Source organism: Canis lupus, chromosome 4 (assembly GCF_048164855.1).
Source record: "Canis lupus baileyi chromosome 4, mCanLup2.hap1, whole genome shotgun sequence".
Lineage (NCBI taxonomy): Eukaryota > Metazoa > Chordata > Mammalia > Carnivora > Canidae > Canis > Canis lupus.
Genome location: NC_132841.1, coordinates 26,766,218 through 26,790,975, shown reverse-complemented (window position 1 = coordinate 26,790,975; position 24,758 = coordinate 26,766,218). Strand labels below are relative to the sequence as shown.

The 24,758-nt window shown below is 45.6% G+C and overlaps 1 protein-coding gene and 1 long non-coding RNA gene across 11 annotated transcripts in view; both read right to left on the bottom strand.

The window, feature by feature from the left end:
• LRMDA (leucine rich melanocyte differentiation associated) overlaps nt 1-24,758 on the bottom strand; it is a 1,020,248-nt gene that overhangs the window by 560,419 nt on the left and 435,071 nt on the right. The window lies entirely within an intron of this gene.
• The window catches only part of LOC140632061 (uncharacterized), a 161,138-nt gene continuing 138,869 nt past the window's right edge, over nt 2,490-24,758 (bottom strand). Inside the window, exons 1-4 of one of the 2 annotated variants that reach the window (XR_012029574.1) lie at nt 8,736-11,145; nt 3,771-3,983; nt 3,372-3,511; nt 2,490-2,824 (exon numbers count right to left, since the gene is read on the bottom strand). This is a non-coding gene — a long non-coding RNA (uncharacterized lncRNA). Of the gene's footprint in view, nt 2,825-3,371; nt 3,512-3,770; nt 3,984-8,735; nt 11,146-24,758 lie in introns of those variants that run through there. The other variant, XR_012029573.1, reaches the window with a different exon arrangement.

Here is a 24,758-nt window from a genome sequence, read left to right as displayed (position 1 = left end):
TACAGGTGCTGTGCCAGGTGCTTTATACCCATTATCTCATTTCATTTTCATAGTAACCCTATGAGGGAGGTACTATTATTATCACCATTCCACAGATGGTAACAGAGAGGTCAAGCAACTTGCCCAAGGTCACCCACTGGTATGTGTTAGAGCCAGGATTTAAACCTAAGCCTGCTGGGTTCTGGATCCTGCCCTTAGAACCAGTACACTGCACATGCCCTATAAATAAACAGTTGAGGCTTTGGAGTCAGAAGACCAGAATCCAAATCTATTCCACTGTTCACTAGCTGTGTGTCCTCAGGCAAGCAACTCAACCTTTCTGAGCTTCATCTGCTTCATTTGTAAAACAGAAACGGCAGCACCAGCTTGAGGTGTCACCATGCAGACGTGTCTTGTTCCCCTTGTCTCAAGTCAGGAGCTCATATTTAAATTCTGAGCTCAGGTCCCACGTGAATGAAAGGATCTGAAACAGTTTGGTGCAAGAGTAGGTGCACCATAAAAACTGCCGAGAGTAAGTTTAGAGAAAGTAGGATAAGGGAGGGAAGAGAAGGGGGGAGCAAGGGGAAGAATTCCAACTGAGGGTCTCTCTAGCTATGAGGATCTCCAACAAACATAAAGGGAACAGCAGCAGAGGAAGATGACAGGCATGTCGCAGGCTGAAGACTTACGTGGTTTTATAGTGGATTATATGACTTACACATTTCACACGTGGGATCTGTGTAGCCCCAGGAGTCAGAGCCAGGACCAATGGACGAAAGTTCCAGGCTCGTCTTAAGAACAAACTTTCTTCTTGTCTCAAGCTGGTTTGCAGTATCCCTAATTCTAGTGAGTTCCCTATTCCTGGACATCCCCCAAGAGGGGAACCCTGAAAAGGCCGGGTAAACTCTATCCACTCTAACTCTGAAATTCTTTGATTCAAAATGTCAATTATGTCCCCAGAGATCCAACTTGAGGCCAGCAGCGCTGCTGTCCAGCATTTAGATTTGCTACAGCCACAGGGCAACACAGAGCCCTGGAGGAGGCGCCTTAGAGACACCCCAGGCCGCAATGGATCCAGCAGGGTGCAGAAAGACAATGAGAGGTGTGTGTCTTCCTGTGTAGAACTCTGGAAGGGTCCCAGGAGATTCCCAGGAAAAAAAAAAAAAAATCTGCTGGGGCAGGAAAACAGCCCACTGCATAGAAAGCCACCCTGCTTGTTTGCAGCAAAGGTACAGGCCCAGGAAAGTAGGATGATGGCAACATGACCAGGCAATGAAGCGCGGTGGCATAGCACGGTAACCTCCAGCAGGACCATAGACTGGGTGTCATCACAGATGCTCCCTTGTGCCCACAAACACCCAGGGCCCGACCCTACTATTTAATCCATTTAATGAGCAATGTCACACTATACTGGATGAATTCAGGATACAAAAGGGCAGCCTACTGGCTCACATGTGCAGCCAGGCATTGGGAAGGCCAAGAGCAGAGGCGCTCATCTTCTGGAAACCGGTTTACCACAACCTAGAGCCGAACGTGGTTGTGTAAGTACGGATTTGCCTTCAGAGCACGAGACTGAGGATTTCAGGTGAGCATTTTCATTCAGGCTTGGAAGCTGGCTTGCCTTTGTGGCCAGGACAGCTCTTCCATCCTTTGGTCTTTTTTCTCTCCTGCCCCCTCTTGTCAAGCTAGTGACAGCACAGCGAAGAGACCCCCTCCCTCCTCAGCTCGGCCTCGTCTGCCTGTTGTTGCTGCCTGATTCCAGTAACCTCCTTCCTGGAGTGCATCGGACACACCAGAAAAACAGAAATAAAACAGGAACCCCCCTGGCATCTAAATGCATCCCCATATGCTCACACAGCTGCAGCCCCCTGATTAAAAGCATAGTCCCTGCTGTCACACTGCTGAGTTTGAATCCTAATCCCACCTCCTCCTTGCTGTGTGACCTCGTCCAAGTGACTTAACATCTCTGGTTCCTTATTTGCAAAAGAGCAATATTAGTAGAACCTACCTCGTAAAGTTGTTATGTGTAAAACATTTAGATTACTGCCTGGCACAAAAGAAGTACATACATAAGTGGTTGCTTGCTGCCACTACTACGACCATCTTCTTCCCCCACGACTGGCCCAGTCATTTCCTCGGAAAGAAGTCCCGCCACCCTCTTTCCAAACTGCCATGGCAAATCTAAACTTGAATCGGGGCTACAGGCAGCTGAAGAATTTGGACGGTGCTCAGAACATATGTATTTTTTTTTAAGGTCAGGGACACAAAACATTTTTAATAAGAGAAACTACTCTATTTCAACCCCTCCTAGATTCCAACGCTCTCAAGCAACCGGGGCAATTAAATCGTAAAGATGTGATGTGTGTACGGAGGAAGTACTCCAAGGCCTGATATAAAAATGTTCATTACCAGCCAGGCCCCTGCAAGATGACCAAATTAACCTCATCGCCAGGAGTATATTAAGGAAGAATAATAAATTATTCAAAACCTAATGCTGATAGAGCAAAAAAATATTTATGGAAAAATCATCAGATTATTGCATTTTAATCATGATCCTGTTGGACGGCTGAAGTGTTAAGTCCTCAAAGCGCTTTGGCAGAAGATAAGCTAGTCCCAGAGTGACTTGATATCAGTGTCGGCCCCAGGAAGACGGACAGCATAACCCAAAGGGAAGAAAAGGTCAGCAGATGAGGCTGTAGATCTGGGAAGGCAGAGATGCGCCGAGGCGTCCCTAGGTGTCCTTGTAAGAGAGCCACCCGCTGGGCCAGGGTGCGCCTCTACGGAGATCACCCTCTCCTCGAAAGCAGAATGGAACCCTCAGCCCCTCAAATTTAATTCAGGGGCCCTTGAGAGAGAGAGAGAAAAAAAAAAAGGAATCATAATGGAAAAGAAAATATTCAGAAACCCGCAGGAGACGCCTCCCATCCCCTGCGCTCTGGCTGCCTGTGCTCCCCGCGCAGGCCCCCGCACCCCCACCCTGTTTAATGTCTCTAACTTTATGCCATGTTCTCTTCCTCTTTCAGCACGGCTGAGCAAAGCTGACAGGCGGATTCCTTTGCTTTGCAGGGTATTAAAGCCACTTTCCCGCTCTGACAGCCTGTTCTACTCTGCCACCTTATAGCTCCGACTTCACACTCCTCTGGGCAGCCAGTCCTTCCTGACAGACCACTGTCACTTCCCATCATCCTCTCTGTATATCCTGTTCTCTCCCCCTCAGCACGCATCCCGACTTTCCAACCAATGCAATTATTTTTTTTGACAAGCCATCCATCAGTTTTAACTTTAAAAGCACTTTCTGCTGATATCCATTGTTAAATCCTTTGCTTTTTTATGGGGCTTGCATGAGAGAATATGATATCAGACATTCAAACTACCAAACCATGTAAATTTACTTTGTTCTCAGCTATGTTTCCAATTTCACGTCCAATTTTTCGGTACATTATGCGTAGTTGTTGTGCTTAATATGATGTTGTCAAATCCCATTAAAGTTCACTGCATTGCACGGCTTTAAAAACAGGTTACAATTTGCATTCTATAAAGAAAGGAAGGAGTGCAGTCTGAAGTCAAGCTGAATCTTATTAAAATTATCTGTTCAATTGTTACATTTGTAGATGGAGTAATTTTGAGGCATTAGCTGAGACACATATGAAAATGTCAGCGTGCCAACTAACGACAATGAGAGCAAAAGGAATATCTCTGTGAAACTCAATAAAGCTCCTTTGCTGGTGACATAAATTTGATGATAATCCGAGGAAATGAATAAGGGACCATCCCGTTTGAATAGGAATTACCTTTTCTATTAAATCACTTTGGTGTGTTTCCACTTGGCCTACATCTTGGTCCTAGGCCACGGCGAGTCTCTGGAGAGACTTATTCCCATACAAGTGGGGTAGAGAGGAGCGCAGAGGAGGAGAATTCGTAAAATAGAAGGTCACGCCTTCGGAAGGCACGGTACTTGGAGTCTCAAGACATCCTCAAAAAGGGTCTTTAAAAATATTTTCCTCCTGTATGGAACAAGCACAAAGGAAAAAAGCTCTCCCAGGCCCCAGCAGCGCATGGGTAACTGCGTTGATCTACAAGCCAATGTCTGAGCACAGAAAAGCCATGGGGAAATGCAAACACGCTGCACAGGGGGAAATGCTTCGGGTGCTGCTGGGATGGATGGGGATTTACAGGAAGGGCTGGGAGAGCAGAGATTTATGAGACTGAAACCAATATGTCAAGCGGTTTCTAGGGGTTTTCCTCTCCCATGGAGTTCTCATCCCAGCTGTATTTATGACAGCACTGATTTCTGCATGTCTTGTCATTAAATCTAGTCTCTGATTTTAAAGGTATCCATCACTGGCACTGAGCAGAATTATGCCATTAGGGGCATTATTAACTGAACCATTGACTTCATTGACTATAACAAGTTGAATTTTTGTTTCACACACAAAAAGTATTCCCAGTGCAGACATCTACACCCCCTTCAAAGTTATTTTATTAAGGAGACCATAATTTTAATTTTTCCAATGCAGTCAGTATTTAGGTAAGCCATGATGATAAAGAATAAAATTCAGTGACTATGGAAGATGTAATGAGGTGCTAAGGATGTTGGTACTGAGGCAGGGAGAAAAGGACAGAGCATGTCTTAGGTTCAGCTCAGACAATGACTTACTGCGTGACCTTAGGAAAGTCATTTAACCTCTCTGGGCCCCCATTTTCCTCTCTGTAAGATGAGGGTAAGTATTCCTCACAGTTATTATAAGGACTGAAAGAATTAATCTGTGCATAGTACCCTGTATGGTCTGGCACACTGTCAGAGCTTCCTAAACACTACTATCCTTCTCCTCAGCAGCACCAATAATAGATGAAGAACAGAAGACAGAAAATAAAATTGTCAAGACTAGGGAAGGAAAAGCCTATCGAGAAGTCTACACTGCAAATGAAAATGAGTGTCTGGGCTAGATGCAATGAGAGCAAATAGGTTTTAATTCTCATGATAAATCTAGTCATTTGGTGGCTCCTTTCAGGCCACTGTTGAACAAGATTCTGAGGCCTCATCTGAGTTCTGGGAGAAGAGTCACACAATCGATGACTTGTGCCCATGGTGAAAAGTACAGGAGGCATTAAATACATAAGTTGAAGAGATGGCCCAACTGTCAGGACCCTGCATCGAAGGGTAAATGTAAAGCAAGGATGGGAATCTGGGTAAGGAGGCTACGCTTAATCACACTAATAAAAAGATGGCAGGAGGCGACTTCCCAGTGGCCAGTAACAACCAATCAAACAGACAAGAGGGCTTCTGGCAAGGACAGTTCCACACCTTTCTCCTAGCTTCAGATACCCGATCTGAACACATTACACATTTATGCCCAGTGTCCACCAAGCAGGGTCATCCCAACCAATCTGACATATCAAGAAAGGCAAACCAAACCATATCCCATGTGGTCAGGCCTGAGAAAAAGGAAAAAGACTGTTGAGGCGGTGACCATTTAAAGCTTCAGAGCATGAGCAGCCTCTTGGTGAAGAGTAAGAGATCTGCCTCAAAGGGAGGAGTTAGCCCTACAAAGCAGTTTGCTAAACGGAATGTGGAAGGAACGAAGGCGGACGCCATGATTCACCCCTACTCCCACCCCAACTGTTGGGAAGTCTGGCCTCCTAGATGCACAGGACACAGACACCAACTGGGAATAAAGACCTGTTCTAGTGTCACATTTGGTTCTTCTTACTCACCACAGCAGAGGAACCAGAAAAGAGAGATAAAAAGTAAAAGGGAGGTCGATGGAGAGAAAGGTGGGGGTGGGAGGGTAGGAGTGGGAAGAACAATTGGAGGATGAAGGAGTTTACTTCTGAGACACATTAATAAGTCTGGATGACAGAAACTGGGGGTGAGGCAATGGAATAGGAAGCTTATCAAATATTAAATGCCTGGTCAGGAAGGATCCGAAGGAGGAAGGGGATATATAAACAGAGTTGTAGGAAAACTTCCTCTTGAAATTTTAGATCCTGAAAATAAAACGTGCTTTGGTTTGGTTTAAAAGTAACTTTGGAGGAGCCTCGCTCTTACTGCAGGAAGTCCCCGCGGGACCTAAAAGACAGAAGCATTCGTGCCGGGGTGTGGGCACCCCCCACCCTACACACAAACCCACAGCTCTTTCCTATGTTGGTTAGAGGTCTTCAATGACTCCTCTGAAAGTTCTCCGGACTGACTCCTACAGAAGAGAGATTCAGCCCCACACACTACATCCAAGTGAAAATATTTCATGGCATAAACTTTGGAGGGGAATTAGCCCTACACGTCATCCATCCCTCCCCTGCATGGCTGGAGCAGAGAGTACATAGAGAACCAGGCTGACGTTTGGCACAGCCTGATATGTATTTGGATTCATCTTCCATCCTCTGGGAGTAAAGACCGTATGTTGCTCTACTTTATGATCTAGTCTCGAAAACACACCACCCAGTATGAAGTAGGACCTCATAAATACATCTATTTGAGGAAGCTAACATCAGGCAGGTATGATTGAACCTAAAATAGAGCAAAAGAACCAGGCCTCCAGCCACTTGGCATTTTTGTTTATTTATTGTTTTTTGTTGTTGTTTACTGCCAAATCTCATATCCTATTAAAGATTTACATGTAAGTGGCAGCAATATTCCTGTTTAAATATCTAAGGAGTGACTCCATTTGCTTCTCCCTACATTATTAATTTGATTGGTTTTAAAGTTATTGGATGTGAGAGGCATTAGACAGACCACACACAAAACCCATTCCCCTCTCTCTAGGAAATCACTCTAGTGTAGCGAGATGGGCCAGCCGCCCACCCTCACACCCGCTCTGCAGGGGGTAGCCTCGGCTGCAAGTGCACACAGCTGCACACACAGTGAGGGAGAGGCACTTTCTGGGGACCCAGCAAGTCATGGACACCTCTCATGACTGGTACCATGAGACCCAGTCTGAGCCATGCTTCATTTTTCTTTTCTTTCTTTTGACATTTTTGAGAACGTGATAGAAGATCTTTGTGCCCAAAATAGAGGAGGATCTAGGATGTGGTACTATGAAGGAGAAGAAAATACAGTTCCCAGACTCAGCCCTGCCATAACCAGCTAAAGGACTCTTCTTAAGAACTTTCCTCTCCACACATTGGCCTCTTCACCTGTAAAGTGCATGGAGAAACTTGGAGAGGAGAGATTACAGCATTGACCTGTTGTCAAGCTCTTAGATTCTTGCATTCACCAGGGCTGGGGATGTGGAAAAGCCTGAGAAAGAGGAGGCATCTCTCCATGATGAGAATCTAGCTGAGTGTTCAGATTCCAGCAGAAGAAAACTAACAAACCGGACTAAGGTCAACTCAAGGGTTTTTGTCATGATGATGATGTTCACAAAGAAAGACGGAGAAGAGGGGGGGGGGGCGGAGAAGGGAGAGATAATTATTAATAATTCAGGGACAATGCATCTTTGAAAATCAAGTTTTTAGCATCCTGTCTACTTGGACATAGCAGGGACCCACAGCAAATGAGAACATTTCTCCAGACCCCCAGGACTGCCTCCAGATCTTCTCCAGGTGACAAATCCCAAGGAGAGAGGAAACATATCCAATCAAACAGATACCTCCACAGAAGCTACAGCCTTATAAATGTAGCAAAAATTTTTATAGAATGTGTTAAAATTCCAAAAAAGCTTCTTTTGGTGAGTATAGCCTTGAGTATTCATGAGATGAGCTCCAAAGACTGCCTAACTGAGATTCCATGCATCTAAAAACCTACGATCACTCCCTCGTACAGGAGTATTTATGCATCTAGGAATGATAAGTGGGCTAAACTGTGCAGAACCAACAGAGGAAACTACCTACACTGCTAAAAGATTGTCCAAATGGTGCCAAGAGGTAAACACAGACCTGCAAGGTAAACATATCCTGAGCCTATACTGTCCTTCTGTTCCTTAGCAAATCAAAGCTAGACTTTCATTTTGGCTTTAGGACTGTCGACGAAAGGCCCCATACAAGGCTGTGCAGAGTGAAGGCTTAGGAGCAGGAATCCAGGCCATGTTGTCCAGGTTGGCATTCTAGCTCTGTCCCTTATTAGCTCTATAACCTCAGGCAACTTACCAAGCTTCCCTCTGGACCTCAGTCCCTCGTCTCAAAATGGACATAATACCGTGCCGGCTTCCTAGGGTCACCATGAAGACTAAGTGAGTTAAGATATGTCAAGCATGTAGAAGCATGCCTAACACTCAGAAAGTTCTTATTTCCTCTTTTCACTCTGCAGAATTCATGTTCCATATCGAATATGTCACAGGCTTCACTGTCCTCTCCCACCTCCTATTCGAGGGACGGACCATCTTACCAGTGACTGTTCCCTTCATGCACAGTGCCTGGGTTCAGGTATGACAGGTGTCTGATCAAGGTCTGTAAAGTGAACGGGTGAACCAAACCAAGAATGGGGCAGGTCCCCAGGAAGGCCCCCACATTCCTACTCAGCTGCACTATACGGCCATCCCCCAAGATCAAAGCCCCTCCTCTCTGCCTGGTATGATGCTACCCTTTGTGCACTGCCCCGCTCAACACATCTACTCCACAAGGGTTTAGGAAGCATCATAGCATGATAGTTAAGGCAACAGTTCGTAATCAGACTGCCTGGTTTGAATCCCAGCGCTTCCACTTACTAGACCCTCATGGGCCTTAATATTTATCCAACAGCACCCAGAGGCCACACACAGCTCTAAATGCTGTATTTCCTTAACTCATTTTATCCTTACCGAAACCCAGAAGGTACATACCTCTAGTCTCACTTTACTGAGAAACTGAGGCTTACAAAGGTTTTATTTGCCCAAGGTTACTGTGTTCAAAGCCAGGTCTTTCCTCCTTTCTGTTGTGTTTGCTCCCAGCGAATCCCCTTTGATTTCATTTTTTTCTTTCAGTTTCCTTCCCTGTTGTAAGGTACGAAGGATGAAACGTGCCATTCTGAGGCCAGCGTCCGACCTCAGTTCTAGTTGCCTCCAAGGCTGTGGATTTTCTTCCTACCTGGTGCAGGGCTGGCTAAAGAGAGCACATTAGATAATGATCTATTAATTGATATTAATTTTCCTCCCAAGATTCCAGGCACAGCCTTGATGTTGACTGCACTAACATCCCCAGATGCAGGAAGCTAGTTCTCCAGTTAGAAGGGGCATTTGGGGTACATCCTTCTCAGAGCTCAGCCCTGGGCCTGCTGGCCAGCCAGCCGTGCAGTCAGTGGCTAGCAGAGACCATGGAAAACCTAGAGGTGTGTTGTGTAGAGTGAAGCACTCCCAGGATGGGCTTCTGCCAAGACCCCAAAGAACATGGCCAGGGCTACACTGGGGCCAGCATGCCCGCCACTGGTGACATCCATGCAGCTTGATGTGCTGCTGGACGGGAGAACTCACAGGACAGATCTCGTGGACACAGAACACTGCAACGGCCTCTGTCACCTGGAGACAAGGGAGAGGCTACAAGATGTCCAGGTGACGTCGCCTCTGTACCCCCCCCCCACCACCACCGTCCTCACATACTGCACAACTTACCCACGAGCGCTGTTCCCTATTGACGGCCTGCAGGGCCAGCATTCGATTCTGCTCCTACTCCTTGGCAGAGGAGACCGTAGGCCCTGCCACCACTTCTACACGGCAAACTGTTGCTAGGTTTATGTAAATACCATGGAAACCAGAGTTGTAACACAGAGAGACTCGCAAAGAAGCAACTTGACATAAGGTCAACAAGCCCCCTGACAAAAAGTGTATATAGTGCTCCATCTTCAAAATAGAGCCAACTCTGTTCTCCTTCCTAACCCCTAGGCTACAAAGGCTAATGAGATTCACAGACAACATATTAAATGATGGAATTCTCCATGCAGCTCGATTTCTTTCTATAAATAATTTTAAAACTATTACCCAATAATGTATTGTAATAAAAAAGCTGACAGGGTCTTGCTCAACAAGTAATCAGCGATGTGTTTTCGCACCTGGAGATGGAGAACTTTCTTATTATGTGCCCCTGGTGATTTTTAGGTGTTTCCATAAAACTGTTGCCATTATTTATAAGCCACGGGTTACTTCCCTTCGCTGTAAGCTAAAATTAATGAAAACTTATTTTAAAGATTCAGAAAAGCAGGGCAGACTAAGGGATGCATGCCAGGAAGCCCCTGGAAGGGTGGGGGCAGTTTTCAGAAGTCACTTGTGACGTTCCTGAGGGCAACTCCGACTCCATTCAAAGGGCAGAAGGCTGTACCTTTGGAGACGAGGTGACCTCTTGGGATGAGGCCCTGGGAAGCAGCATTCCTACCCAGGTAGGGGTTGTCTCCAGCTTGCCAGCCCAAAGCTCCAAGGGTGTCCCAGATAGCAAGAGCCATATGTCTCTCTGTTGCCAGGCAATGACCATCCTGCCCACACCCACTGCCTAACTACCTTGGTGCTTGGTACTTGCAGGGTCAGCATCCTGCAGGGGCACCTTATGGGCCATGGTGGTCAGTGCTCATGCACATAGACAGGCCTGGAGCTCCTCATGCCCATTCCTGGCACCCCCAGAGCCAACCATCAAGATGAGGAAAAAACAGACTATGACAACCACCAGGTCCTTCCAACTCTTCTATGGATTTCTGTGCTCAGGGACATGATTAATACCGATCAAATAAGGTCTACTCCAGTGCCTATAAAAGCCCTGTCGACTTCCAGACCCACTTCAAATATCGTGTCCTCCAAGAAGCCTTTTCCATTACCCATTAATAGAAAGAGGGACTGCTCCCTCATGAAGTCCATAGCAAGTGTGGTCACTTCCATGATACCTATTCCCTAGCCTGGTAATCTAGCTACTTGTAGTCCTATCTCTACCCCTGCAGGACTAGATGAGAGATAACATCCTGAGTTGACCACGTCTACTCATCTCTGTAATACCAGCCACTCGGTCCCTTCTAAATCTGGGTAGAGCAGTATAGTTCAGTCTAGGAATGACATCAAACTTGGACACTAAAACAGAGTTCAGTCCAGGTTGTCTTGCAAGTTGTGATCATGGGCAAGTCACTGAGGCTCTCTGAACCTCAGTCCTATCGATTGTCAAATAAAAAAAGGTTAGATAAGAGAATTGGCAAGGTCCCTGGTCAGCTTTAAACTTCCTTGACTCCATAATACAAAGCTATGGTATTTGTAGCCAGGAATGACATACTAACTTAACCCAGACAGATGACAACTTGTTTTTTGAAAAGGGCAGTGTGCATGTGTGCATGTGTTGTGGGGGGAGTGGGGAGGGGAAAGATGTATTTTGAGGAATTTTTTTTTTTTTTTTGCAATTAAATTGCACCATATAGACCTTGACCTCTGCACTGGGCCACAGTCACAAGAGGTGATGTTGCCCCATGTTCCCAAACCTGTACTGATATATCTGAATGACACTAACACTAATTAATTAGCAGACTCCTCATCTACTGTGTAAGTTATCTGTAAGTAAGGTGTCAAACACACAATTACAAACCAACCCAGTTTACAAGGAAAGATCCTTTGAGAAGGACACAAGAGAGGTTAGCTAACCGGGAGATCTTACCCCAGGTGACATCCTAAGACTCGCCAATCACAATTTTGAATTCACAAAAGGGAAATAACGAATCTTCTTTCTCACCAGAAAGTGGGGCTCAGAGACTCAGAGAGAGCATTCGCGCACCGAATCATGCCTCCAAACTTTTGGAAGAAGAACCAAAAATTGCATGTGTTAAAATAGTCCCTTGCTCACCAAAATCATAATTTTAGGCACTTCGGTGGCAGTACAAGTGCATCCTTATGATGCAAATCACACGAACAGAAAAAGCCGCAGCTCAGCTGTCCCAGCACATGGGATTCATGAAGTCGAAGCTCACTTTTAAACGTGGAATAAAAACACAGCAACACCAACAGGAGAGGCGAAACACGCATTATCATCAGCTCACCATTTCAACAGCTGGAAGCTAAGGGGCAACCAAATAACAGGGGAGCAAACAACTGCCAGCTGCAATTTTCTCTCCCTTTTTGATCCTTTCACAAGTATGTGTTGCATGTGTTTTGACTATTTTTGAAAAGGAGCAAAAAAAAAAAAAAAAAAAAAAAAAAAAAATCCCCAAACCATGGGCCTTCCTTTCACTGTGGTTTCTTTTCGCCAGCCTTTTTCCGATGCGATCACTTTATTTAGTAAGCCTCTTCTCCTTTGTCATCGTTTTTAAAGACACAGAAAGGCAGGAGGGCATTTCTCTGGCAATGGACAGATGAGTCCCTGCAAATGCGCAGGAGGGGTGGTGGAGCCAAAGGGAAGGCAGAGGAGCCTGCACGGCTGGGAGGAGGGGTAAGTCTTTGGGAGGATAAGTTCACGAAGGACTCTGGAGGGAAAACAAGCCAATACAAGCCTGCTTACTAGACCCCAACAGACAAAAAGCCAGACATAACCCTTTGGGCCCTGGGACGCTTTTCCACCTGCTACTCTTCTCGGGGGCTTCCTGGCTGGAACCCCCCGGTCTACCTGGAACGGCCCTTCTGCCCAGGGCCTCAAGTCTCTGCCTCTAGAGGATGAATGCTGAGGTCAACCTCCTCCTAATGCTGAAATTCTACACCTTGTAGGAGCAGAGTTGCAAGAACTTAGCCTCAGAGAAGTAGGTAGAATGATGGTGCTCCCCTCATGCCAAGCAGGGCTGACTTCTCCATCAAGCATGAGACATACACTCCCTAGAGCCCGTGAGACTTCAGGGGACCATAAAAAATGTTTAAGTTTCTTTTGGAAAGCAGAAGGGAAAAAGTAACTTAGGCTCCTGCCCCTGGGCCTTTCGTACATGCTGGCTGGGATTCAATGAGTGAATGGACTCAGCTCCACTCTCACCCCTTCCCTGATACCTCCTGGGTTGCTAACGCTTTTCTCTCCTTAGTCTGAAATTCTCTAGCATTGAGGGGCCACACAGTAGCCTCATACTCACCGAGTTTCCATTTCTCATAGATGTTATTCCTGCGCCTTGATCCTAAAGATGAAAACTCCCCCCTCACTGCGAGGATAACAGCAAGACTCACCAGTGCCCACAAAGTAGGGTGCACGTCTCAGGTTCGAATGCCAGGCCTCATATTTGAACCCTCAGTAACTGGACCCCCAGGAACCTCCCTTTACATTCCCCAGCCAACCCCCTTGTACATGAACCACGGCCACACCAGATACTCACCATTTTCCAACACGTCTCATATTCTTTCCCACCTCTGGGCCTCTATAGAGGCTGTCAGCCTGCGGTGACCTCCCCTTTCATAGCTTCCTAACGACAACCCTACCCATTCCATAAAAGCCTAATCCAGATGTAACCTCTTCTAAGGAGTCTCCCCAGATTCTCTTATGTGGACTGAACCCCTCCACGTCCTATTTGACCCCGGCACTTTGCATGTCTTCGATAGCCTTCATCAGAGGCTGACTTCTATCAAAGGCAGTACAGACCATGAAGGACTTCTGAGATCCCCCCAGAAACAGATGCTGAGATGAGCATTCAAGTCAAAGTATTTTGGGGCAAGTGACCCCAGGAGTGGGGAGAGTGAGCAAGTGAGACAGGGAAGGGAAAGAAGCGAGTAACAGTGCATGGTACCTTACCAGGTACCTTAGGCAACTGGACCTCACTGCAGCCGGGGAATGCTGGGAGACAGAATAAAACATCCCTCAGAGCTACCCCAACTGAGGAAGATGGGGCCTTTACCCACCAAACACCCATCAGTCACTGGTGCCGGGGATGCTGTACCTGAGGGTCACTAATTCTCTGGCATTTTCAGTCTGCCCTGCCACAAGCAAAAAAAAATAAAAATAAAAATAATTATAAAGTTCTAGCAGCCAGAGAAAGCTTGCAAGTCTAAGAGCTGCGGGAGCTTGTGGCTGGTACTGGGCAGGGGTGCACAGAAGGTGTAACACTGAGGGGGCAGGGGAGGCTGCCCACAGCTTCTGCTGCAAGGGGCATGGACCTCTGCAGTCTCGGGCACCAGCAGGATCCTGGGCATGCTGCAGGCACTCAGGAAACACTCACAGAAAGGAAATCATTTTTACGCTCTTTGGAGGCAGGGGCCACATTTTATTTTCTATGGGCCGCAGTGCCTAACCTCAAGATAAGGACTCAAATCATGCACGCTAGCTGAAGAACACTGAGTGATTTAACACACCATCCCACCTCCCAAATGAGACCATGCCAAATAAATTGAATTCCCATCTTATTAGCTGTTCTCTATTTCACGAATGCTATCTAATTCATGCAAGCATTATAAACCAACCCTGCCCTGTGAGATTTAGCAATGAGGACAGTAATGAAGACATAAGGAGTTAAATAGCCTCTTGAGAAAATGCACCTATACCCAGAGGAACAGCCCAGGGCTACCACAGGACTTTGGGCAACTCCATGCGTTTCCAGCTTCCATGCAGCTTTTGGCACCTCACCCTCCCAGGTGGTACTGCCCGTGGCAGGAACTGGAACGGAGGATATATGAGAGGTGTCCAGTGGCCCGCACGCAACCCATCCCCTAGCTTCCTCGTGACCATACCATGTCACACTGGGTGCACCGAGAACGGCCTTGCGGCCCCGCCTTCACCAAACCTAGCCAAAGACTCAGACAAAGAGAAATAATGTAAGCTCATGCAATAGCATCAGGGAAGGGAGGGACAAGCCAGCTTGTCTTGCCAATTTCAGAGCAGAACAGATGTTTCTGCATCTCCAAGTTATCCGCCCTCCTAGGACACCAGACATAGGTCACCCATCAGTCATTCATCTTTATGATGAGTTGCAGCAGCCAGCACACACTCAAGATTAATGCACATCCTTTCCAAGAAATGTTGTTCAATGGCAAGGATATACTGAGAGTGATTGTTTGTGCCAGATTGTTCTAGTCAACCAACCAACCAGGTTTCGATACTATACTAGGAAAAGAAAATCCCACACAGTACCTTGCTCCTATCAAGAGACAGGGTAACCCAGAGGCAGTGTATGAGTTGTGCTTTGCCTGGGAAGAACTGTCCTCTGGCAGAGTTTCATGGGGCTGGCCAGATGAGGTCCTGTCGGGAGACTAGGGGTTTACTGACTTGACCCAACTATGATATCCCTCAAGCAATATGGAATCAGCACACAAGAGACCTGGCTCCTACTCATGGCTCTGTTCCCTGCTGACAACATCTTGAGCAAATCACTTCTCCTCTCTGGACCTCGGTTTCTTTTTATAGAAAATGAGAGGATAACCTCCAAGTCTCCCTCTTGCAGCTTTACCATTGTATGAAGTTCTAAGAATCCTCATGCCAGAGCATCCAATGTTAACTTTCATCCTTGGAGTGACAACAGTAAACTGGGCAACAGCATAAAAACCCTCCAAAATGTGAATACTGTCACTAAAATGTTTTCATCTGGATAAAGTGAACTGTCCTATCTCTGGTTTTTTCCCCCAAGACTTTAGAATGAAAACATTCCAAAGTCAACTGCTTTCAGCTTTAATTAGAAAAGGATATCAGCAAAGGAGAAAAATAGAATTTGAACACAGCTCTTCCACACGAACTTGGTTTTCTTCCACTCATCTGTTAAGAGCCACATAGGAATACTTTGACCACCAGAGGGCTTTCCACACTGACAAAATGCATTCATAAGACCTAGGTGGTGAAATTAAAAAATGAAAAGTTCCAAGTTATACTATTTAGGTCCATAAAGGCCTGGAGTCTGAAAAGCAAGGAAAAAAAAACTTGGCGTTGCTCCTGAAGAAGCGTGTACTTCTTTACAAACATGATGGGGAAATATCCCAATCCCTTCTGAATTCCAGAAAATCATCAGAAGTATCTGACCAGTGCATAGGACCAAAGGAAATCACCAGTTAGCGATCAGAGGTTCAAGAGTCTGGTTGTTACAAAGTTGTCATTCCCCAAATATGGAACTAGGTTCTTGTACCCTGGTGCTTATTCAGTCAAAATTGAGGAGTGCTCACAAATATAAGGTGTTTTTAACACATGGGTTGGCGAGCGCCAACACTGTTGAATATCCACCATGGGACAGCTTTGCGACAGTCCTTTATGTATATGCTACCTTGGTCAGTTCTCCTAACAATCCTGTACGACAGACCCCATTATTAACCCTGTTTTACCTATGAAAAAACGGAGGCAAAAAGAGATAAATAACATACCCAAAGTCAAGCAGCGAGTAAATATCAAAAAAAGTTCAAGAATAAACTATCCATCTGCCAACAACCAAACTTCCACTGACAACAGGTAAGTGTTCTATAAAAAGCCACCATGTACCATAACCTGTAGAATGAGAAAAAAAAAAAAGTCAGTGAAAGAACAGCCTACTTTTGGGTTTGACTCTCTCTCTCTGGATTCTCAGAAGATATAACACAGCCCCCGGGGTTCCTAGGGGCAACTCCCAGAGAAGGCCAAGTGGGTTCATGGCCCCCATTTCTATCAAAGTCTCTCTATATTTTTTTGTTTTATGAACTGGAGGTTCCCCATATGTTTTTATTTGGAATAAAAGACTTGACTAATATTAAAGTTTAAATCTGCTATTTCACTGGACATTTCAGAAAAAAAAAGTTTCAGAAAAAAAACTTCTTTGGGGTCTCTTCTCTTACAGTACTTCTTATTATATTGGTGTGAAGGATTTCTATTTGTGTAGCTCCCTTTCTATATGGCTGAGCATTCTGAGATTGGGAATAGTATGCCCTTAGTCTAAGATTTGGCCCAGAATAAAATTTTCAACAAACATTTGCAGAACAAATAAATAAAGTGGGAGTCTTAGGCTAGCTACAGTGATAAACTATGAAATTTTAGGGGTGTCACAGAATAGATGCTTATTTCTCACTTATGAAAACACCAATCAGGTGTCCATTAGACAGTCTTCCACATGGGGATTCGGGAACTCAGGCTCCTTCTACGTTGGGACTCTACCAAAGTAGAAGGACCTTTGACCTCAGAGTACTTCGCCTCCACCTGGCCAATGGGGGAAAGAAAGCATCATGGAGCCTACAATGAGAAAAGCCACTGGAGCTCAATGGGAGGGAGCAAGAGGGGGTGCTGGAAGGTGCAGGGCCAGCAACGACTCCTCACTGCAGAAGAGAATAACTTTGGTGGACAGCTGGCCAGACATCAGCTCTGCAATGATATCAAGACAAACACTGGCCTGAACCCAAGACCCAATGCATAAGAGATGGTTTTCAAAGAAAAAAAGAGTCCCTAACTACTTCCTACATAAAAATAACCAAGTATATAAACCTAGCTATAGAAATACAAAATTATAATTTCCCAAGGAATGTTCATTGCATTTTACCATGACAAACCAGATCGGCTACCTACTGTTATACAAATGGGCAGAAACTAAAACCCAGGTCAGCCTAAGAGTCAACATTCCCACAATTTACAAAGTATCTGGTGCCTCCTTAGGGGACAGCGTTGGTGGGGAGAAAACGGGAAATAAATGTGCACTTGAAGAGGCCCCACTGCAGCACTGTGACATACAGAGAAGCCCAGAGCCTCAAGTCTGTCAGTATCCACATAGGTGACCTTGGATAAATCAATCAACTTCCCCTGTGCCTCAGCTACCCTCACCCTGTCAAAAGGGAAAGACATTCCCTGCCTGTCTTTCCACAATATCCCAAGTAGAGTGTGAGATCACGTAGTAAGAGCTATGAAAAAAAAACCATAAAATATTTAAAAACCCTCCTCAGTATTTTGGGACAGGGCATGGGACTACTACATGGTTGTTTTCCCAGCCAGATGGCGATCCCTGCAGCTCTCTGCCACTGAGGTTAAAATGCTTCTGGAAACTTCCTGATCAGTCATTCCAGCATTTCCTCTTTCACCTCAAGAGTCATGTTCAGCTCCATTGCTCGGAGTCAACATGTTACTGCGAGCAAACCGCTTAACCTCTCTGCACCTCCTTAACCACACCTGTTCACTGGGTATGGCAACACCATGGAAGTTTAAGTAGGGGCCTGGGCCATGGCTCCCTGGAGGGTCTTTCTTCTGAGATCCAAGCTCCAATTCTCATGTAGATCCAGTGGCGTCAGAGACGCTGGGACCGCCTTGCTGATCCCACCCTCGCGCTCCACGTGTATTAAAGCGAGGTGACCAGGTGGGAGGTGTGGATATTAGCGGCGGCTCCACTCCAACGTTACTGCAAAGTAACAGCAGAGTACTGTACAATCAGTCTTTAATGTCAGCTCTAACCTTCCTAAATGGGTTTGTAATGAGAAACCCTTGTTTGTCACAGAGAAGGTATGATTGATGCGGCCTAGGAGTGAAATGAAGCCACAGTGACCATCTCAATAACATGAACAGCTGCCAAATATTCATTTAGCAGAATGAGTTTAGAAAACTTTGAGCAGATTGCTTTCACAAGGCTGCCTTCAACAAAAGGAAACATAATTAACGAGCTAATATCAGCATGTGTCTGGCTAAGCTAATGAATATCAAATTACACAGAAACCTGTATAAATCATCATTACCCTGAATTTTAATTGAACTTGCAATTAAACATGACAAATTTTATATACACTAAACCTTTAATTTATACTTTCAAATAAGGAATAATTTATCATTTTTAGTATTTCATAGTTAATTTCCCAATATGTGCACTTCTAATTAACAAGGACAGACAGGCATTTAAAAAAACATACACACTCTCTCTCTCCTATGGCTCCGTTCATAACAATAATTTTCCCTTTTGTATACATTAGAAACCATGTCCGGGAGTTTGAATGCCAAAAGGCCTATTGGCATATTCAAGGAAAGGTCTCACAGCCAGAGAATGAGAGGGATGACTTCCCCTTTTGCTTCTCATCACTCTCCCAGAAAAATAGAGATTAAAGGGGTGAGACGTGTTCATGCAACCTGGCCAGCATCTCCGTTACCCACTCAACCTTGCCCCCAAACTCCGGTCACGTTGAGAACACAGGGCCTCCTGTGCTGGATGAGCAAACCCTCTGGTGCTTCAAAGCGGCACCACCTTAGAAATAAAGCACCTTGCTCCAGCGTCAACACCAAGCCTATTTGTTTACCTGGCCAGCGGTAATGAGCTCACTCTGTGGATGGATTTGTATTTTATTATTATAATTACGCCACCATTATAAACATACCTCGAGCAACCTCAGCATAAAAGGCAGGGAATGCTATTAAAACATACATATAAACGCACAGGGAAACAAGACAGGATTGTAAAGGGGCTGCAACAGAAACTAATTGGGTTTGCTTTTCTCTGGTAATCCCAGCCTATTAATATGGTAAGCAGTGTGGTCCAGGGAGCCGCATGCTGGGAACCAGGAGATGACAGTTCTATACCTACTAAGGCCTCTAATTGGCTGTGTGACCACAAGCAAGATGCTTCACCTCTCTGTGCCTCAGTGTGCTCAGGGGCAAAACAAAGATAATGAAGACAATTGTGATTCCTTCCAACATGTGAAAATAACTTGAGAAAAAGAAAACACTCTAAAATGTAATAGCATCATTTTGCAGCTATGGAGAAAGCAAACTTAAAAAAGCAGACAATTGATGAAGCTCCTGCATGCATATCTTTTAATGCAATGATCATATTAAATATTGGCAATTTAATTCCTATTTCTCATTTAAGTTGTGAAGGAGGCTACATAGGTATCGCACCTGCAAGATGAGAAAACAGCGGCATGGAGAGGCCCACTCTGCAAGGTAGAGGTGGAGCTGGGATGAGAGTGGGGACTCAGGGCATCTCAGATGAGGCTCTTCTGACGTCACCATGCTGCCTCTCTGCATTCTAACCTTGGGAAGACTCGCACCCCTGTCCTGATAGGACTGAAGGTTCCGCAGAATGTCTTGAGTCTAGGAAATCACTCTCCTAGAGCAAATTTGGAGAAGGCATGAAGTCAACAGTGTGGATCCTGTCTAAGCATGGCCAAGAAAGTAAGGGCGTACATCAGCCAGATGAACGAGGACAAAGAACATGAGAGGTTCACAGAAATATCAAGAGAGATGGTCATAAGGGCCACTCTAAACACCCACCCCCCCCAAAAAAAAATAAATAAATAAACACCCACCCCTTCCATTGTTAACCCAGAGGATCTGGAAATTAGGTTGAATCAAAAAAACCTGGGGATGGAAGTCAGTTAAGGGAAATGAAAGGAAGAGTCTTTTTGAAAAATTAATTACTACTTCACTTCAATTGCGAGTTCTCCTTTTTGGGTCCCCTGACCAAAGCAAACAGGGCAGGAGAGAGGTGGGAAGCTTAATGCATTTACTAGAACACAGTGCTTGCCTCTACCTATGAAGCAAAGGGACAAATATTTTCACACATTATCAGATAGCTGAATAAAACAGGCTCTCCCAGAATTCACAACGGAAGGCTACCAGAATTTACAACTTGTGAAATTGTGCCTGTCCGTATTTTCTCATTACACTGGATGCAGGTTGCAGATAGAGTGTGCACTTTCTGCTTCCTCTCCTCCCTCCCTCTTCCCTCCTTCCACTGTCTCACTACTTCCTAGTTAAACCTTGTCTCAAGTTATCAACACTCTCTGGAGAGATAAGGCTCCTCTCACTTACAAGCTGTCACTAATAATCGAACTTTCAAGACTCCATCTCTAAGAGAGACTCCCTGAGCCACGCAGGTCACGAGAATTAACTGCCACCAGTCCTTGCAGAAAACTCGGCTCATCAATCTATAGCTTTCTCGTCATAATTAGAATAACGGCTTTGAAAATTTGGGCTGATGTTGACTTGGTCTCAGGCCGCAAAGAGCGCTGATTAAAATCTTGGTGTGAAAGTTAATGGTAAGTGCTGGTGGCGTTGCCGTGGAGACAGAGACAAACAATTCCCTCGCTGTGACATTTTCAATGTCCTGGAGAAGAAAAACTGTCCTCTTTAGTGTGGCAGCGTATGAAGCTTATTTATGGCTACAGGGCTTGGTGGATTGATGACTGTCGTAACATACTGTCAAATCCTTTACTGACACATTCATTTTTTTGGAGCCCCTGGTGCAGCAGAAATAAAATAAAATAATAAAAACAAAACCAGAGGGAAAATTCTCCAGGAAACCGTAGACGGCCACCGGCGGACCTTCCTCTCGCTATAGGACCTCGGATTTAATAGACAAAAAGACTTTGTGCTTCTTGGCTCCATGGCCAAGGAGAAGAAATAGATTCAGAAAGTGCTGAGTAAGGGCGAGCCATCTCTCAGCGGCTACATGGGCCCAGGAAGGTTTGTTATCAAAGGAAGCTGTTTGTAAATAAGCATCAAAGATTGGTAGCTGTGAATAAGGATCCCCTCTCTTCTTCTCTTGAGGAGGGTGGCTTAGAAATCCAAGGAAGGTTGTGGAAGACTCTCCCGGCCAAAGAGACAGGCTAGTACAGCTCCTGTCATCATTACAGAGCCTACCCGCCAACGGCTGTCACTTCAATGTTCACAACAGTGGCATTAGTCTCTGAAACCTCTGGACAGCTTCACGGTCTGCAGAGCCTGTTCACATGTGCCATTTCCTGTGGCCGCCGGTACATGCAAAGCAAGCATCTTCATCCCCATTTCACTGATGAGGAGGTGGAGGCTCTGGGCCCACCTTTCCCGAAGCGACAAAACTAGTTCCCTGGCTGAGCAGGGCCCCCCAGCCCCCCATGTCTAAGTCTTTAGTAGTCACAGTGTGTAACCAGTCACTATCTGGGACCAGAAATCCAGTCCCCATGACCTGAACTGGCTTAAGGCGAAGCTCCTGGTTCCCTGCAAAGAGCGGCCTGTTTCGGCAGCAGATAAAGGGACTCTGGGTGACCGCATCTAGTCCATAAAGACTGCTCCAGGCTGTGCCATATTTCTAGTTCCTTTCATTCAAGGATCCTAGTCATCATCATTATTGTTGTTGTTATTAATAATGATAATGAAATAAACTATGCAAATGTGGGGAATGGCTTTAGCCCTAAAACGCAGGCAGTAATGTGGTAATTTATCCAATAATGGAATCGCAAAGTGATTTTATTTGCTTTTATGGCTCCTTTCTTTCAGAGGAGCCGGGCATCAATAATGGTGGTAGTAATGAAATCAACTATGCAAATGTGGAAATCGTTTTTACCCTAATGTACCAATTTAGCTGGCGAAAGAAATTCAACATGGTCTGCTGTGCTTCCCGACACAGAGAGCCAGGCCGCGGATGCTGACCTGTACTCGGGTCCCCAGATGTCAGCGTTGCTCTCCTAAGAGCGCGGCCCTGCCAGGGTGGGTTTGATCATGACCCATACCTGCATTCTCCACTGATTTAGGGAACACCCTCATGAATTTAAACATAGAGAGGAACTTGAACACAGGAACAAGATGCATTCATGTCAACAGAATTCATTTTCTAGGCAGAAGCCCCACAAAAGGGCTGTGACGGGCATGGGCTGTCTGGGTCACCAGCCAAAGCAGACCCTCTTGGGACCCAGCCGTTTCAGCACAGCTGTAGAAGGCTTTCTGTGGGACAGATGCCCCCTGCCAGAGTCCCCCTTTTATCTGCCTCCAATGTGGATGCAGTGGGGGCACGTCTCCGGCTGGACGGTAGGACCTCTGCACAAGCCCAGGAACACCAAAGGAGACCATGAGTACAGCATTCCCACTAGCCACTCACCTCTTCTGAGCCCAAGGTTTTCCCCGCTCACTTCTCTCCAGGATCTGCAATACCGGCTGCCATGGTAGGTAGAAGAGCCACAGAGAGAACAGGACACGAGTATAACCTGGATGGCCAAGAACTTGGAATAGATCTCCACTGAGCACTTATTATGAACCACAAATTAGAGAAGCCTGTGAGATCCCTGAAGCTGGAGACCTCATTTTCCTCTGCATCTCCAGAGCTTGGGCCAGTAGGTGTTCAATAGGTGTGGAATAAATACACGAAGGAAGGAATAAACAACAAACAAAAGCTAACAAGGCAGACTTCAGTGAGACGGAACTCCAGGTGTACCCATTCAGGTACTCAAAAGTAAAGAATACTCATGTGCCATCCTGCCCTTAGATCCAAGTCACCAGAGCCCTTGGCCTAGGCTAAACTCTTGAGAGAGTCCCACTCTGACCCTCCTCAACTACCCCTCGCCCCATGACATAGGGAGTCCAGGGGTATCTCCAGCCTGCAGCTCCAATTACCAGACCATGTTACAGGTACCCCGGGCCCCAAAAGTTGCTTTTCAAATAGTTCTGAGCTTCTTTAAGGGACTATAAGAACTTCTCTGGGTCCTACCTCCCAACACCCACCAGGACTGCACCCCAAAGTTCAAAGGGCAGCCAAAGAGCAGCTGCCAGTAGTTGGAACTTGGGTGGACAAACTGGACATCTGCATTCATTTATGCAGAGGCCTCTCATGGAGGAGAATGGAGTCAGGGGTGAAAAGACAAGCAAGGGTCTTCATTTGCCCTTTCACCCTGAGCCCCACAAATGTCAGGGGTAGACTTGTGTATAGATATTCATGTCTCTCCTCCAATTTAATTTGCTTGCTGTCAGTTTAGGCCCAAATCCTGGGGCTGGTGAGGTATACCTGCCATATGAGAAAACACAATTACCTTCTCACTCTGTGATGGGCTGAGGAATTGCAGAGGGAAGAAGGGAGGACCACATGAAAAACCTTGGGCTCTAAACAGATTGTCAATATTTAAATAAATAAATCAAAAGGAAACCTTGGCTGTCAGTTCTAATTAATTCATGGCAATCAGCTCCTCTTGTTCTATTAGTTACCATTACAACAACACACTCTTGAACAAAATACCAGAAGCTTTCATTAGAATCATTAACATAATTTGATAACTGATGGTATTTGATTTCTGACTTTTGCACTCTGACTTGAAGCTTGGTGCAAGATGTGATCTCATTGATTGGCTCGTGTGGGTTTTTTTGTGTTTTTCTCATCTTCTCACACCCACCACCCCAACCATGAACACTTCACATGACATTTCTTTGTTAACTGTAATTAATGTTCGCATTTGTCACAAGTTGTATTATTTGGAAAAGCAGTCGTGATGATAAAAGATGTGACAGAGACACACACATGTCTTCTTATCCAAAATGGCTTTATCCTAATTTAGGTTTGGGGGGGAAATAAATGAAATAAGTCAAGCATGTATTTGTTTTCACAGTCAGGATGGATTGTTTAAAGTGATGCCTCTTGGAGAAACCAATGCAATTAGCTTTCTCAAAAAAAAAAAAAAAGTGTCATTAAGGCATGAGTGAAATCTAAAAGAGACAAGAAAATGTGCATTGAGGGTGAACAAGCCAGGCTGTAAATGTGTCTCACTTCCACTGACCACAGGTGCTAGAGAAGAGAGGCTGTACCCAGACCACTGGGGTTCAGGATGACTCATGCAGGGGTAGAAACAGTTTCTCTCTCTCTCTCTCTCTCTCTCTCTCTCTCTCTCTCCCTCCCTCCCTTTCCCTCCATACCTTTCTCTCTCCCATTCTCCCTTTCTGCCTCCTTTTCTATCTTTGTTTCTTGCCTTCTCTTCTCTCTTGTTCTCATTATCTTGAATTTTCTGCAGTTGACCAATGGGAAAAATAACCCAGGTTCTATGTAAGGAATCAAATAAACATTTCTAGCCGAGGGACTACCTTTTTGGCTTGAAAGTCAGACAATCAGAAACAGGGGAATCTTTGGGCAAACAAGCTTATCGAGCAGGTACTTTCTCTTTCAGGCACCAGGACAAAGTCCTTCGTAGTTGGCCTTTAGCATCTCCATGGGCACAAGGTAGACAGACACCAGTGTTCTGTTTTTAAAAAGGAAACATGGTCAGGAGGTGGGGGGGGGGACAGTGGGCAGGGGGAAATATGTTCCAGGAAACCCAAGTGCCCATTAAGACAGAGTTGGAGGGAGCCGCAGGGCTGTC